A 16991-nucleotide genomic window follows, 5' to 3' on the forward strand; every position below is an offset into this window, starting at 1 on the left:
AATCAAACCCGGTTCTCCCGATCAGAGTCCACCGCTCTAAACCTATTAACCACTACACCACGCTGGCTCCTTATTGTGAGGATAAAATAGATGGAAGGAGAATGACGTAAGCTTCTTTGGGTCCTCCCATTGGGCAGAAAGGCTGTGTATAAAAGAAAGGAAATAAATAAATTTTAACTTTGTTCCTGCTGAGCATCTAAGCAGAGTTCCACCTTCCTACATGTTACCTACTGCCTTCTATCAGCTTTGGATGAAATTCCAGCTGTGACCCTTCCTTGGAAAGCATGATATGGTCACAGTGCTCCATGCTCTGATAGATTACTGTAGTCCACCCCATATGGGGCTGCCCTTGAAAACTGTTTAGAAACTTCAGCTGGTCCGAAACACGATAGCCAGCCTGCTGTCTGGGGACGGATACGGTGATTATATCACTCTACTGCTGAAAGATCTGGCTGCTTGTCTGTTTCCAGGCACAATTCATACATTTAAGGCCCTAAATGGCTTAGGGGCAGGGTGCTTGAAAGCCCACCTCTGGCTGATCACTTTCTCTTAGTCTAGCCTACCTCCTGTAATTGTGAGGAGAAAATGAGGAAGGGAACAATCTGTCTGCCATTCTGAGATCCTTGAAGGAAGGGTGAGAGAAAAATGTGATCGGTAGACAGAACTTGACTGTGTTGTTCCAGTTGTTTATACGCATTTCTACAGAGCAGTGGACATTAATCTTCAAGCTACTGTGCCTTTTGGAAGCTCTCCATTTGGGAAAGGAAATATTAAATACCCGAGCCCTCGTTTCCTTTGGAAATCTGAATCAGAGTTCCTCATCTCTGAGCAAATCTACCCTTTTGCAAATGATATCTTCCAGGAATAGCTTGTGTCGCAGTGCCAACTCAAAAGGAATGACCCAACCCAATCACTCTGTCTATTATCTGTTAATATATAATAAGATGCCACGTCTTAAAATAAAAGGTTCAGAAAATAACTGCCTAGAGAATACTCATGGGCATAAACCATTTAGTTGAAACCTTTGGGTGCATGTTTATAGGGTTGCCAACCTCCAGGTGCAGAGATTGGTTCCTTTGGAGAAAATGGCTGCTTTGTAGGGTGGAGGCTATGGCATTAAACCCCCTGAGGTCCCCCCCCTCTCCAAACCCCACCCTCACCAGACTCCACTCCTCAAATCTCCAGGACTATCCCACCCCGGAGTTGACAACCATGTGCATAAATGACGGTGGCAAAGGCAAACACCATGCCAGCACAATGAAAAGTGGGATCTCAGTGTTCCTGGCTTGGCTGTAGATACCGTGAACGGTCTTCTGCTGGCCAATATCCCTGGTCAACTACTTTTGGCAACAGAAGCTGTACATGGTAAGAGTTGCTAAGTAGATGTGTGTGTGTGTGGGGGGGCACACGGCTGCCCCTGGAAATGAAAAATATCAGCAACCCCATAGCCCATCTGAACTGGAAGATGTGCATTTTCCAAAGTTCCTGCCCACACTGGCATGATTTTCCTTCCATTTGTTTGTTTAAACCATGGGTTCATGCAATGTCTAAACTGAGCCATGCTTCCTCTCTTACCACTTCTTAAGCCCACTGTAAAAATTTGTTGTAGAAAAATAGGATACAAGCCTCAGATTTCAAGTCAAATGAAAAGACATTTCTGTCCATTTCTGACAGTTAGAGCGGTTCCTCGGTGGAACAGGCTTCCTCGGGAGGTGGTGAGCTCTCCTTCTCTGGAGGTTTTTAAGCAGAGGCTAGATGGCCATCTGTCAGCAATGCTGATTCTATGACCTTAGGCAGTTCGTGAGAGGGAGGGCATCTTGGCCATCGTCTGGGCATGGAGTAGGGGTCACTGGGAGTGTGTGGGGGATGTAGTTGTGAATTTCCTGCATTGTTCAGGGGGTTGGACTAGATGACCCTGGTGGTACCTTCCAACTATGGTTCTATGAAGGAATAGGTCTTTTTTTGCTGTTCTGTTCATAAAGAGCAGTAAGGTCCGGTGGTCCATTGTTGGTTAAGTGAAGAGAAACACATGGCCTGCTACATCCACAAATCACTTAGCCCCCAAAAGAAATCCTAATGCGGCAATCCAAGGAAGCTCTCTGCGTAAGTGCTATGGAAAACCTTGCCACCCAAGCTCCAGAAAGGCAGAATTGCTTTCTAAATTGAAGATGTATTTATAAATATTGGGAACAATTCTTCTCAGAATAAGAATATCTGGCTTTGGATCTTCTCTCCGTTGCAAAGGTATAGACTACTGATTACCTCATGTTATAATCTGTTTATTGCACTCTTTTATGAGTAAATTATAATCTGTACATTGTTCACTTTTATGGTTTCTTTTTCGAAACATGCACAGTTTATATGCCCTTTATATCTTAACATTCTCATTCCAAATAATACATAGACTTCACTTAATGTTTTACTCCCCCGTGATACCCGCCCCCCCCGAACTTCTCAAAAAACAATCTTTATACATGAGCATAGCTTTTTAAATTGTTGAGCTATATTTGGGTTGGCTTCTCCTAGGCTACTGCTTACCTCCAGCAGTGCATCTACCAATGTCAATAATGTGCCATTGTCTGGGCTTAGGAAGGCACTGTGCAGCTACCTGAGTCAAACCCTATTAAAACCTTGCAAAAATACAGATTCATGATCTGGATGTGTCTACCACAGCGTGGTGTAGAGCCAGCATGGTGTGGTGGTTAAGAGCGGTGGACTCTATAATTTGGAGAACCGGGTTTGATTCCCCCCCTCCACATGAGCGGCAGACTCATTTACATTAAAACTTTATTATGGTCCACGACCAGCACAAAAACAGGTACAGGGAAAGAACAAAAGGAATAAGGTCAGTATACAACTGAACTCATGTAGCAACTGCCAACAAACACGGTAAACACCAAACACAAACTGCAGGATAAAAATAACCTATAAACAAATTTACAATTTGAAATTCTTCTTGACAAATACTAAAAATTTAAATCCTACCCAGAAACGTTAAAACTCTCAATCTTTATGCCAAAAGGCCCTTTTTACTTTTTCTAAAATTACAAACTTGGGTACGAAATCGAGCAACCAGCTGTGTTGTTTAATGATTCTTGTCTGAGAGAAAATATTCAAGTTTAATGAGCGGCGGACTCTCATCTGGTGAACCGGGTTGGTTTCCCTGCTCCTCCACATGAAGCCTGCTGGGTGACCGGGCTAGTCACAGTTCTCTCTGAACTCTCTCAGCCCCCCCCCCACCTCATAAGGTGTCTGTTGTGGGGAGAGGAAGGGAAGGGGATTGTAAGCTGGTTTGATTCTCCTTAAAAGGTAGAGAAAATCGGCCTATAAAAACCAACCTCCTCCTCCTCTTCTTCTACCATGGGCACGACTACAATGTGTATCTCTACAACTCAGTGCTAATGATGTGCTATCCTCTTTTCCAGAGGCAAATCTAGAACTTTAACTGCAAATCAATTTTCTGTCCTTCAAGGAACTTGAAGGTACCTGACTATGGTACCACCCATCGGGATGTCATCGTTGTGCTTGTTAACATATGCCAGCCATTTTCACAAGCGTCCAAATATGTATTAAGGTCAAAAATGGCAGTTAGCTAGAAACAAAATAGTTTCTAGCTGACTGCCATTTTCGACCTTAATACATATTTGGGCGCTTGTGAAAATGGCTGGCATATGTTAACAAGCACAACGATGGCATCCCGATGGGTGGTACCATAGTCAGTATAACATCCATTCTTACATCAGAGCATTATGCTTATACAAACATTTGGACAAAAACAGGGTGATATTCATGGGTGGGGAGGCAGCAGGAATAGTGGGTGGGGAGGCAGCAGGAATTACATCAGAGCATTATGCTTACAACAATAACACTCTTGTAGTGTTTTATTTAAGAGACTTAGGTAATTGTCATCTCGGGAGCAGGGGGGATGGCTGCCCCAGCTGGTGAGCCTGCAGTGAGCTCGCCAGCCCAGATTGGGTTGGGGGCTGGCTGCCTCGCGGGCCGGATAAGAGCTCTCAATGGGCTAGATCCGGCCCCCGGGCCGTATGTTTGACACCCCTGATCTAAGATGCCTTTTGTTCCTTAGCTAACAAGATCTACACTCAGATGTGGCTTCTCAGCTGATTTCTACAAGGGTCCTTTCGACTCACCCTCTGTTTTGAAGATAGTGAGATGAGGCCGGCAATGGAAAGCCCCCAGCGCATTCCCCGCGCAATCCATCCAGAGACCCTGAAAGACCCACGTTGCTGTTATCACCGACGAAGCTCGGCTGGTCACTCTCCATTCGTTCGAGGCTATGGCTGCGATAATCGCTCCGATTCCACAAAAACAGAAGACGGATGCTATGATCTGTGTCCCTAACATGTTCTTCTGGTGCCTCTAAATCTTCCAGCGGCTTGTTATGTCACTGTGGAAAGGGGAAGGCGCTGTTTGCTGCCTGGTACAACATTAGCAAATTACATGTTAACAAGCATTACCAAACGTTAAAGTAGGTGTAAATTTTGTTTTCTGTCATGTTTGGCTGGCGCCCAAAGATGTCCACCTGCTAGTTATGTAGCGAGAAAGGATCAACAATATTGACAGGAAACGATCAGCAGTAACAGTTGATGCTAACATCATATCTTTTAAATTTGCAACCCTAGACGTATGCATCTATTTCTCTTTTGGCAATCTGTTATGAAGTTAATGCTTAATTTTTAGTTAATCTGAAACACAACAGATCTCATAACTAGAAAATAAGTGCAGAGTCCAAGTTGCACGGTGGTATTCAACTTCAGCAAAATCCAATTTGAATACACTTTAATAGGGGGAACTGCAATTTCAGATGTGGTTCAGGGATGCGTTCCTGCAGCCACCAGACTTCACAGAATTATTTTTCTGTCGTTAAAAGAGCTGCAGTCATGAAGCTTGTTCTGTTTTTAGATAGGACTGATTGAAGTTACAGCAGACTAGCCCAAGCTAAGGAGGATCAGCCGTGGTTAGTACTTGGATGGGAGACCACCGAGGAAGACCAGGGTTGCTACGCAGAGGCAGGCAATGGCAAACCACCTCGGCTCATCTTTTGCCTTGCACACCAAATTAACCATGGGATTAGGGCAGGTTGGACACGTTGGGTGGTTTGTGCAGGAAAGCAGGGTGCTCCTTCCTTCCTTCCTTCCTTCCTTCCTTCCTTCCTTCCTTCCTTCCTTCCTTCCTTCCTTCCTTCCTTCCTCACTCTCAGTTTTAAAAACTGGAATACTATTGACCCAACTTATTAGAGTGGTAAGGGTTGTAAAGTACTGTTTGGGTGTCCCTGATGAAGCATAGCGGAGAGATAAATGATCTGAAAACTCTGCATATGATAGGAGACCAGTGGTGTGTAGTGATTAGTGTGTTACAAGAACAGAAGAGATTCAGGTTCTTAGCCACAAAGCTCTTTGACCTCAGGCCGCTCATTCTCTCTCAGCCTAACCTATGGTTGCCAGCTCTTGGGCAATACCTGGACCCTGGGGAGGGTGGGATTTGAGGAGGGGAGGGAACTTAGCGGGGTATAGAAGAATTGACTGACAGTCTGCCTCCATTTACTCTCTGCCACTGAAAATCTGGGGCCTGGAGATCTCATGGAATTATAAGTGGTCTCCAGGTTACAGAGATCAATTCCCCTGGAGAAAATGGCCACCTTGGAAGGTGGACTCTATGGCATTATACCCTATGGAAGTCCCTCCCGGCTCCCCTCCCCGCTCCCTGCCCTCCCCAGGCTCCACCTTCAAAATCTCCAGGTATTTCCCAACCAAGTGATGATAATCCATTGAGATCCTATCTGTATGAGTGTAATGCGGCTGATGCTATCACATTGTCCTACCCTTTGGGCCTTTGGCAAACTGAGGTTCACCATGTGGATCAGCGGTAGAAAAATCCTCTGTGCACGAATGGCGCTCTTCATGGAAATAGCTTCCATATGGGATAATTGAAAGTGGCTTCCGCATAAATGTATACTTCTTTTGTAGTGAGCCAGCATGGTGTAGTGATAACCAGAATGGTGTAGTGATTAAGAGCAGTGATTTGGAGCGGTGGACTCTGATCTGGAGAACTGGGTTTGATTCCCCACTCCTCTCCATGAGCAGCGGTCTGGCGGAGGCTAGTCTGGTGAACTGGATTTGTTTCCCCTCCTACACATGAAGCCAGCTGGGTGACCTGGGGCAAGTTACAGCTCTCTTAGAGCTCTCTCAGCCCCATCAACCTCCCAGGGGTGTCTGTTGTGGGGAGGGGAAGGGAAGGTGATTGTAAGCCGGCTTGAATCTCCCTTAAGTGGTAGAGAAAGTCGGCATATAAAAACCAACTCTTTCTTCTTCTTCTTCTTCTTCTTCTTCTTCTTCTTCTTCTTCTTCTTCTTCTTCTTCTTCTTCTTCTTCTTCCTCTTCCTCTTCCTCTTCCAATTTTTAAAAAGCAGAGCACATAGAGAATTATGAAGCTAGGGAAAGGGCCAATAGAATTGTTCAGATGCTGGGTCAGATTAACTTGGGTCTGATCCAACAAAACACTTCACAATATTCCTACATTCCATTTTCCTGGTTGTTCACAAAACTCATGTTAATGAACTGCATGTTGTTTTTTCTTGAGCTTTAAAAAAAAAAAATTTCTTTTTCTGGAGGCTGCAGTGCAAGAAACACATTGCCTCTGTGTTTTTATACTGAAAATTGATCTTATGTGCTCTCCCCCACACCATGAACAAAAGATAGGTGTGCCAGTTGGAAAAAGAAAGGAAAGTGACTTTTTTACAGTGAAAAAGTGCTCCAGAAGAAAAACAGCCCAGTGACCCCCCCCGTCAGTATCACAACTCTTAATCAACACATTTAAAGTTCAGAAGTGGGAGGAGAAAGTTAATCAGTCATTGATTTCAAAGTTAAAACCTAACGGGTTAACCGATTTGCACCTTCTTTAATCAAGGTGCAATCTGAGGTGTTGGAGACAAACTGGCTTGGTAGGTAAAAAATTTTTTTTAGCATAAGGAGATAAGAAATCCATTGAGGTTTATGTAATAATTTTTCATATCACTAACTTCAAAGACCTTAATACTAAATTAGGGACATATAGGCCCCTTGTAATTTAGAAGGGTATGTATTAGGGTTGCCATCCTCCAGGGAGTAGCTGGCGATCTCCTGCTATTACAACTGATGTCCAGCCGATAGAGATCAGTTCACCTGGAGAAAATGGCCGCTTTGGCAATTGGACTCTACGGCATTGAAGTCCCTCCCCTTTCCAAACCCCGCCCTCCTCCGGCTCCACCCCTGAAATCTCCAGGTCTTTCCCAACCTGGAACTGGCATCCCTAGTATGAATGTCTAGCTCTGGGATGGAGCACAAAGTTTCTTAAATGAGAAGAAACCAGATTACTATATGAAATGAAACAGATGTTGACAACCTAATTGACAGGCATGGGGACATCATAAGAAAAATGTGAGAGGTTGACCGTGTGGTTCTCTCATGACGAGTGTCTCTCTGAAACTCTCTCATGAGAGCGCCACATGGGTCAACTTCTAAAATTTAAGTTGACCATTGATGTTCCTTTCCTGGAGAGTTCTACATCTGTTTCGTGGCAAGTGACAATCAGAATGTTTATTTTGTATGTTGCCATAAATTGGTTGCCTTCTGTAGGAATGATTCCAGAGGAGAAGCATCTGGTGGTCAGTGGAATTTGCCATGAAGGTGCAAACGACTTACGATGACCCCGCAGTCATCAACGCAAGAGACGTTCAGAGGTGGCTGGTGGCACCTTAAAGTGAAATAAGATTTTATCCCAGGATAAACTTTTGTGGATTGAGGCCCACTTGGTGAGATGTTTGTAGGGCAGGGGTCCCCCAACCTTTTTTGTGCCTGTGTGCACATTTGGAATACTGACATTGCATGGAATGAATTTTAATTCCTGTTGAATCCTTATTGGAATATTGCCTTGGTTGGATTGATATTTCTTTCTTGTGTATTATTTGAATGAAGGTCTCAGTACCATATCTATTTGAATTTGTATTCATTATTCTTGAGCCACATGCTGTTGTTCTTAAACAACTGCCAGGTAGTAGCAGGAGATCGCCTGCTAATTCAACTGATCTCCAGCTGATAGAGATCAGTTCACCTGGAGAAAAATGGCCGCTTTGACAATTGAACTCTATGCAATTGAAGTTCCTCCCCTCCCCAAACCCCGCCCTCCTCAGGCTCCTCCCCAAAAATCTCCCACCGGTGGCAAAGAGGGACCTGGCAACCCTAGCAGTACCACCCTCTGGGGGACAGCTGCATTACCTAGGGTGGCAATAAGAGGCAAGAGGGCAGCAGGGGGACACTAGAGGTGGTCCCCTTCAACTGTGTTGTTCTCTTATTTACAATAGGCACAGGTACAGATTTATTGTATATAGCCAAAGGCCATTACAACCAATCTTCTTTAGTGAGTCATACAAACCCCTGTTTTGAACAATGCTTTTTATAGGATAGGGTAGGGGGCGCTGGGGTTGAGTTTGTGGAACCAAGGGGGCGGTGGCCCAGAAGGTTTGGGAACCATCAGTTTGGGAACCACTTGTGTAGATCCTTGTGCTGTGGTGGCAGCTGCTGTCAAAGCAACATTTTAAAAAATCTGTATAGCCATCAACTCTTTACTAGTCAATCAGAAGCCTTGCTGAGCAAAAGTCCTACCTGGCCCCACCCACTTCCTAAAAACACTTGCTGGCTGCCAGAGAAGGTGTTGGTGGGTGCCATGGCCCCCACGGGCACCCCGTTGAGCACCCTGCTGTAGTGGGTATCGCTAAACAGACAATTATAAATGAGGTTGTGAAGAAAATATTCTAAGCAATAAGATCAATGGGCCATGAAATGCAGGAAATATTGGGAGAGATGTAATTATGTAAAATTCACAAGGGATCAAGGAGAGTACAGAGACCAATCTCAGAATATCAGTCACTGGCAATCTCCCTAGTTTTGTTAAAACTAATTAACACCTGTAATTGCTGAGGAGTCCAAGGTTTGACTAGCGGATTTTCCGCATGCTTGATCTGCTCCTGATTTTCTTGGCGGGCACCGGAATCAGTTTGGGCATGGTTCTTTCACACTTCTGCCCTCCCTCTGCATTTTCACAGTCGTGGAGTCAATTTATTTTCTTCCACATGTGCCTTCCATAATCAGGATTTTCAAGAGAGGGTGTAGTCGACATCAGTGTTCTCACAGCACCTCCCCTTTTGATTTTTTTGTGCATGCTTACATTGATATACTGTTGTAACAATAAGATAAGCATGTTCTCTGAATTCCCAGCTTTCATTTTTTTTTTAAAAAGTAAGTCTCTAGCCTCTTCTGTTGCAGAGATATGCCTTTGGGCGAAAACGCATGGTCACTTTAGCCTCCTTTATTCCCTGTTTCAGCCAGGATTCAGCCAGGATCGAACGCATGCGTTTCGCCAAACATGCTTTCGATCCTGGCTGAATCCTGGCTGAAACAGGGAATAAAGGAGGCTAAAGCGACCATGCGTTTTCGCCCTTTCTCCGTATATCTCCACGAAAGAAGAAGCTAAAGACTTACTTTTTGTAAAAAATAAATAAATAAATAAAAGCAAGCTGGGAATTCAGAGAACCTGCTTTACCTATCATTGCAGTGGTATAGCGATAAATCAATATGTTAGTGCCTTCTGAATTAAAAAGAAAAGAAATTACTTGTCTTCAGGGAAAGGGAACAGTTTGATGGTGATGATGGTCCGATCATTGAAAAGGAGGCTGGAGGTGGGTGGGACCAAGAAAACTGACAGAAATGTTACGTACAGGGAAAACTCAACTAAAAATTGGCTTCCAGAAAAAGACGGGGGGGGGGGGGAGTGGTCTCAAAAGAATCAGAAAAAACAAACAGGAAACAAGCAAACAAAAAGAAGTGAAAACTAGACGCACAAAAATACATGCGGAAGTCAGGGGTGAACCGAAGTAGTGTGGGGCCAGAACCAATTAAAAAACCATGCAGAAAAGCCCTAAGATAGTTATTTAAAGATTTTATTATAGAAATAATATAAATAAATATACAACAAATATTTATTATAAATATACAAACATCTCCCAAACTCCAAAGATATCTAAGACATCAAACTCCAAAGATATCAAATGGAACCAGGTTATATCCCACATAGTTTACTACAGGGGTCCCTAATTATTTGAGTATGTGGGCACCTTTGTTATTCTGACACAAGGTGGTGGATGTAGCCATAAAATGGCTTCCACGGGAGGTGGAGCCAACCACAAAGTGGCCACCATGGGATTCAGAGCCAACCACACACACACACACATACACACGGAGGAAGCCTAAGTACAGGGAACAGAAGGAGCAATTAAAAAAAAATACACGGGGAAAGAAGAGCGAGAAGGAATAAAACCAACACCGTGGTGGCAGCTGTCACCCAAACGGCTTTAAAATGCATAGTCTATCAGATCTCCTTCAGAAGTCCTGCGGGGCAGTAGATCACCTGGCCCCACCCACTTTCTAAAAACACTTGGCAGGTGCCAGGAAAGGTGACCATGGCAGCCATGTTGGGTATCCTTGGTCTACTAGATACATTATAAAACTTCATGCTGCACATCAAATATCTGCCTCTCTTGAATCTTAGTTTGTGGAACTGATAATATGAATGCGTGACAGAATTACTGTTTGGCAATAAACAGATTTTTTTCCTGTACCTTGAACACACACACACCAAACAAACAAACATCTGCCACTGTTTTATTAGTATTCCTTGCCCTGTAAGGTTTCTTTTCTCTTAGATGGTGAAAATCACGTGGTGGTGGAAAGTGCCGTCAAGCGGCGGCTGACTTATGGCAACCCTATAGGGCTTTCAAGGCAAGAGAAGTTCAGAGGTGGTTTCCCATTACCTGGATCTATGTAGCTGCCCTGGACTTCCTTAGATGTTTCCCATCCAAATACTGACCAGGGCCGACCCTGCTTTGCTTCTCTGACCTGATGGAATCAGGCTAAACTGGGCAACCAGGGGTCCTACCCCTCCAAAAAAGGTGTGCCCTGACCTGTATAACCACAGGCTAGCTCAATCTCAGATCTCAGAAGCTACGCAGGACCGGCCCTGGCAAGTGTTTGGATGGGAGACCTCCAAGGAATATCAGTGTCATGATGTGGAGGTAGGCAATGGCAAACCACCTCTGAACGTTTCTTGCCTTGAAAGCCCTATCATTAAGTCAGCTGCGACATAACGGCAAATAATAAATAAATAAATAAATAAATAAATAAATAAATAAATAAATAAATAAATGTATGTTGTTATGTGGAGTGAGCCCCAGCTATTGCTGCTCATGGGAAACGACTACTGTTTCGTTCACAGAGGAACACCTGTCTGTCGTAAGCAGATCCACAGCTCTCTCGGTGTAATCAATCTCTTAGGGCGGTTTGAAAATAAATCAAGGTAACCTCATGGATGGTACGGGGAGCTCTTTGGAAAACGTATGGGAAACAAGTGTGCTGAATCAGCTATGGTTCTCAAGGGAGTCTTAAAAAGCCATGTAATATTTTGTGGCTTCTGTTTGGGGTTTTTGTTTTGTACCAATGGATTACTTGTCAGCTTTTTCTCAAAGGACTGATTACTGTATTTATGACAAAATCCCTCTTATTTACAGATGTGTATACTTACTCAGCAATAATTGTTACTTGATTGCAGAGGGAGAAAACAGTCTGTCCTGTTAATCTAAATTATAAAATACTTATAACTGGTTTCCCCCCCTAACCAAATAGTATGCATATGGTTGTTATGCTTTGCTCTCATGCACATGACAACCCACAGGTGATACACATGGATTACAGTGCAATTCTTTACAAAGTTATGCCCTTCTCAGCCCATTGATGTCTATGGCTTTAGAAGGGTGTAACTCCATTTTGGATTTCTCTGTTAGCTGCCTCCGATTAGTCTGGGAGTTTATTTATGCTTGCTGTTTCTTTAAGGTGAGTATTTGTGGCAATGTTCCCTCAAAGGCAGCACATGTAAGTACTATTTTACCATTAAAAAAATGGATCATGTCAGGTATGCGTGAGTTACTTTCCTGAGGTTTCTCATTCCTAGAACATGTCAATGTGTAATGTAAACACAGCTTTAGGTACTGCTATATGCAGAGTATGGGGTCAATGCCCGTCCTTCAGCAATGATTAGTGCTTTCGTTTTGTTCTTGTAAAACTCCAGAATATGCACTCCATAACCCTGTACTTATGTTTCCTGGTTCCAAATGTTCAGAAATTGAGATTAAATCCAGAAAAATCACATTCTGTGGGTTTTGTCCTTTTCTTTTGCTCATTGGTCTTTTATATAGATCTGTTTGCTTCTGGCTGGCCCTAAAGGTCAGAGGGAGATACCTCATATCCGTAAGTCATTTATTAATGTAAAATGTAAACGTTCTATGTACTTAAAAGGAAATGATTCTTTAGTCAATGAGCAATTAAACGGTGGGATTCAGCGCCAGCAGATGTAGTGATATAGCAAAGACAGACTTCAATGAAATAGAATCTTAAGCAATGAGATACTAGATAAACATCACCTTCCTAGAAAAGGAGACATATCTGCTCTTGTGTTAAACCTTCCTGTAGCACATCTAACAACACCATTTTTAAACCACGCCATTGTGAGAGAAATCAGAACAATCACTCTTTACATGCACAAAATGACGAAAATGTGGTATAATGGCAGATTTTAAGAAGAGATTGTTGATCCTAAACTGCAGTAGATAGTCTAGAAAAGATGCCTTCTAGATAACGGCTTTCTGTTGAGCCATGGGTGGTATCACGATTGCTAGCAGACTCAGACACAGAAATAACTAGATTTGTTGCAAAATATCTGGCAATAGTAGTTTCTTGAAAGTTACATTAAAGTGATTGTATTGCTGATTATATACGAATTGGATGGGTCTATGTATTTATAGATCAAATCAAGCCTGAACTGACCCTAGAAGCTAAAATGACTAAACTGAAGCTGTCGTATTTTGGTCACATTATGAGAAGACAAGAGTCACTGGAGAAGACAATCATGATAGGAAAAATTGAGGGCAGCAGGAAAAGAGGAAGACCCAACAAGAGATGGATCAACTCAATAAAAGAAGCCACGGCCCTCAATTTGCAAGATCTGAGCAAGGCTGTCAAAGACAGGACATTCTGGAGGACATTGATTCATAGGGTCACCATGAGTCGGAAGCGACTTGATAGCACTTAACACACACACTCACACACACTACTTATTTTCTTATGTGCTAACTAGAGGTATTATCTATTTTATTGTTTAAATTTGTAATCATCATCATGTTTTAAGTCCTTTAAGATTTTATCATGTTTTAATGTTGTTTTATCTTTTATATATTCTTCACGCTCAAGATCTTTGGTCATATGAGCTTAATAATAAAGGTAAGAAAAGATGCCTTAAGATGCTAATGTTTTCAGATGTCATTGTTATGCCCCAAATAATTACCTCAGGTAATTCATTGCCAAATTCATTCTGTTCCTTTGTGTTCTGCTCTCTGATATAATTGTCCTTGAACTGTTGCGAAATTGTCCATCTCAGATTTTCAAAGGTATGTGCTTCTGGGAAGAAATACTAGTTCTTTTATGTTTTGATCAGGCAAACTGCTAATTTGACATACCTCAGAATCGCTGCTGGTGGATTTCAGGGATTAAGTAGTTTATAAATAACCTCATTTGATACTACTCAAGTTTCTGAACAGTAGAAGTACACCCCTTTAGGAGTCCACCCCAAATATCCTTAATAATATAATAGGCGTGCTCCTCTGATTCTGGAGAGAATACGTATGCATCATGACTAGTATTCATTTTAGCCCTCTCCTCCATGAACATGTCCTCTTCCCTCTTAAAGCTCTCCAAGTTGGCAGCCATCACCACATCCTGGGGCAGGGAGTTCCATCGTTTAACTATGTATTGTGTAAAGAAATACTTCCTTTATCTGTTCTGAATCTCTCACCCTCCAGCTTCAGCAGATGACTCCAAGTTCTAGTATTATGAGAGAGGGAGAAAAGCTTTTTTGGGGGGTTGGCATTGTTATTGGTTTTGAGGAAATGGTATTCAAGTCCTTAGAAGTTCCTACACAAAGGCTGACATCAATGGTACAGGGTAGCCAGCTCTCATCAGATCTTGGAAGCTAAGCAAGGTTGGCTCTGGTTAGTACTTTGATGGGAAACCGTCGAGGGTGTCCAGGGTTGCTACACAGAGGCAGGCAACATGCAACTTGAGGGCACTTTCCGCCACCATACAAAGGATAAGCATATTTGCATCTCTGCAATAAATATGATAGACATCAGTTTCCCCAGATGGGCAAAACCTGATCTTCTCCCTTAGGCAAAAAGCCTCATTTTGCAAAACTCAGCTGGGTTAAATATGTTGAATGCAGCAAAACAGGCTTGAAAAAACTTGTGCCAACCTGGAAAATTTACATGATTTAGGACTTCTCCAATTTTGATCAATGATATTTTAAAAAATTCTTACTCATAAGAATGCTCTAGCCCAGCGTTTCTCAACCAGGGTTCCCCGGAACTCTAGGGTCCTTGAGAAATTGCAAGGGGTTCGCCGAGAAATAGTGATGAATAGGCTAATCATATGTAGGGATTCCCTGAGACAGGAATATTATTTCAAGGGTTCCCCAAGGGTAAAAAGGTTGAGAAACGCTGCTCTAGCTCATGAAATTTCCAGCTACAATAAATTTGATAAGTCTTTAAGATAACAGGACTAAATTTGAGGGGTGGGGCTAGTCTTTTTCCAAACAACGCTGGTTGTGGATAGCAATTTCCTCAGGCACTCTTGCTCAAGAAGTACTTGCAAAATTTGCACCTGGTCAGTGGGGGGAAAGGCAGAAGCGAAGCCAGGCCTCCCTCCCAGTGTATTAATAGTTAAAGGCAGATGGGTTGGGAAAGGCTATTAGTTCTTATCAAGGTAATGATGCTTCTTAATGTGCACCATTTAACTCGAACCTTTTTATCAGGCTCTCTCTCCGCCGTAGATTTGGAAAAACAATCCAGGCATGACAATTCAGCGGAGCACGTTGCCCGTTTCCGGGGTTGGGATCAGTAAACATGCTCTGCCAGCATCCTGGGGTCAATTTGGATAGATGACAAGTGCACCTAAGGGGATTTGCATCGATCAATTTTATATTGCTACTATATGTCGGTTGACAACGAGGAAACTGAAATTGTTGAAGACTTTCTATTCCTTGGCTCCATCATCAACCAAAAGGGAGATCAGAAGGAGACTGGGAAGGGCAGCCATGAAGGAGCTAGAAAAGATTCTTAAGTGTAAGGATGAGTCACTGGCAACCAAGATCAAGTTAATTCATACCATCGTATTCCCAATTACTATGTATGGGACAATGAAGAAAGGTACAGGAAGAAAGTAGATTCCTTTGAAATGTGGTGTTGGAGGAGAGTGTTACGGATACTGTGGACCGCCAAAAACAAACAAACAAACAAATCAGTGGGTTATAGATCAAATCAAGCCTGAACTGACCCTAGAAGCTAAAATGACTAAACGGAGGCTGATGTACTTTGGTCACAGTATGAGAAGACAAGAGTCACTGGAAAAGACAATCATGCTAGGAAAAGTTGAAGGCAGCAGGAAAAGAGGAAGACCCAATAAGAGATGGATTGACTCTATAAAGGAAGCCATAGCCCTCAGTTTGCAAGATCTGTTAAGTATAGGAGGAAGTTGTTTTGGAGGACGTTGATTCATAGGGTGCCATGAGTCGGAAGAGACTTGACCGCACTTAACACACACACATCAGAAACCACTCCCGCTAAAAGTCAGGCTTTTTCTGCAACTGCACAGTGGGGCAGAATGCATTTCGTACATGCTCAGAGGCACTCGTCTTTGAAAAACAGTTCACACACAAAGAAACAAATGCTTTATTGGAAAGGGAAGTTTCTAGATTAGACAATGGAGGACATTTATTCATAGGGTCGCCATGAGTCAGAAGCGACTTGACACCACCTAACACACACACACGTTGGCTACGACTTGAGGGCAGTTCACAGATGCACAGACACATTCATGGATAGTGTTGCCAGCTCCGGGTTTGGAAATACCTGCAGATTTTGGGGGTGGAGCCTGAGGAGAGTGGGGTCTGGGGAGCGGTGGGACTTCAATGGTGTACAATGCCATGGAGTCCGCCTTCCAAAGCAGCCACTTTCTCCAGGTGAAAGGAGATCGCCAGCCATCACCTGGAGGTTCAACCAAAAACCAGTAAAGGGCTCAAATATTCAAAACCAACTCAATATTGAAAATATCGTCCAAAATTTACTAACAATAGGGAAAATAGATGAAGACAGTGAGTATCACATTGAACCAAAAATCTTATTTACAAAAGCTGTAACGAAGTATAATCCCACAAGCAGATAATACAACATTCTTGTACAGGTAAGTCCAGAAATGATTAGGTGGATGTAATTCAACAGGTAAGTCTAGAAATATCCACTTGCTTAATTAGAAGAATATAATCTTTCCATCAGAGGCATAATCTTTCCATCAAAGGCATCCCTGTGGGCTTGACCTGAAGACAGATTGAATCCTCATAGGATTAAGACATATATGTATATGGCATATAAATGATTAGAAACGGTCTCCGGATTAATTATCATGTTTTCACCACGAAATATGGCTTCTTCAGCCAAACGCTAAAATTAAAAACTATACAAGAATGACAATGACAATAACAGCAATAACCAGGATTGTCCTCTATTCTTCTAATTAAGCAAGTGGATATTTCTAGACTTACCTGTTGAATTACATCCACCTAATCATTTCTGGACTTACCTGTACAAGAACGTTGTATTATCTGCTTGTGGGATTGTACTTCATTACAGCTTTTGTAAATAAGATTTTTGGTTCAATGTGATACTCACTGTCTTCGTCTATTTTCATGATTGTTAGTAAATTTTGCACTGTATTTTCAATATTGAGTTGGTTATGAATATTTGAGCCCTTTACTGGTTTTTGGTTGAGCTTCTGTACAGTATA

This window comes from Euleptes europaea, chromosome 16, assembly GCF_029931775.1.
Source record: "Euleptes europaea isolate rEulEur1 chromosome 16, rEulEur1.hap1, whole genome shotgun sequence".
In the NCBI taxonomy this organism is placed as follows: Eukaryota; Metazoa; Chordata; class Lepidosauria; order Squamata; family Sphaerodactylidae; genus Euleptes; species Euleptes europaea.